The sequence below is a fragment of the Mus pahari genome, chromosome 15, assembly GCF_900095145.1.
Source record: "Mus pahari chromosome 15, PAHARI_EIJ_v1.1, whole genome shotgun sequence".
Taxonomy (NCBI): Eukaryota; Metazoa; Chordata; class Mammalia; order Rodentia; family Muridae; genus Mus; species Mus pahari.
In genome coordinates this window covers 51,793,863-51,795,298 of record NC_034604.1, presented here as the reverse complement: position 1 = coordinate 51,795,298, position 1,436 = coordinate 51,793,863, and positions in this window count along the sequence as shown.

Sequence of the window (1,436 nt, the reverse complement as noted above, 5' to 3'; positions counted from 1 at the left end):
ATATATATATATATATATATATATATATATATATATAATACTTCCATCTAGCTGGGCAGTGTTGGAGTACACCTTTAATCCCAGCACGCAGGAAGACGAGACAAGGGAATCTCTGTGAGTTCAAGGTCAGTCTGGTCCAGTTCAGGCAGGGCAACATAGAGAAACACAACAAAACCAAAACCAAGTAACTAAACAAAAAGCCTCCCTTCTTTGTGATAGGCTATTTCTCCACCATCAATGAAATGAGACAATTCAAGCCACATTAGATTATATTAAGGCAAGCTTATTGGGAAGTTGCTCTCCATTGAGTTCACTGGCCCCAAGGATTGAGGCCAGGGGAGTTGCTATGGGGTGTGGGGGAAAGAAAGGGTGTGAGCAGAGAGAAGAGAAGGAGATAGATAGATAGATAGATAGATAGATAGATAGATAGATAGATAGATAGATAGATAGATAGATAGAGTGAAAAATGTCTGAACTATATAGGGAAAAAGCTCTGGGGAAGGACAGCCCAGCCCCTGGGCTGGAAAGTTCAGGGTTGGAGCCAGGGTTTGCCAGGTAGGGACTGAGGTATGCTGGGAGAACGTGGAGGTCAGGTCTGTTTTGATACAGTCCCTTGTACTTGGGTGTCATAGATACTACTCTACTGCCATGGCAAAACACCATGACCAAGGTGACATAAAATGAAGCATTTAATTTGGGACTTACTGTTCCAGAGGGACACAGAGTCTATCACTGTCATGTTGGGAAACATGGCAGCAGACAGGCAGGCATGGCACTGGGGCAGTAGCTGAGAGTTTACATGTTGAGACAATAACTAGGAGGCAGAGAAAAAAGAGGAAGAGGGGGGGAGGGAGGGAAGAAAGGAGGGAGGTAGGAGAAAGGGAGAAAGGAAGAGGAGGAAGAAAGAACAAGAGAGGGAGAGGGAGGGCAGAGGGGAAGACAGGGAGCAGGGAAGGAGGGAAGAATTCAGGAGAAAGGAAGAGGGAGAAGGGAGAGAGGGAGAAGGGAGGGAGGAAGAGGGGAAACCAGATTGCTGCTTGTGGACGTTGTACATCGTGGTGCGGAGCCTAGTGCGCACCACGATGTACAACGTCCACAAGCAGAAGGATAGTTTTTTTTTTTTTCCAGCCAAGTGCGAGGCATATCTTATTAAAACAAGGCAAGATGTATCTACCCAACGCAGCCCTCTGTGTTCTGGATATGTTGGACTTGTAGAGAATTGTCCAGATTTATCCTCTGTAGAAGAGCTTGGCCACAGAAGAAAAGAAGACTATGGGAGTTCCTCAGGATTTTGTAAGTGCAAGGTGGCAAGGGAACTAAAAGATAATGCCTGAAGCCTTAAAAATACTTCCATTTTAGAAGGGAGTCTTATTCTCTCGCTCTTTTGCCTTCTTGCCGTGTGGAACTCAGCGTCTGCTAGATCCTTGGACTTCCAT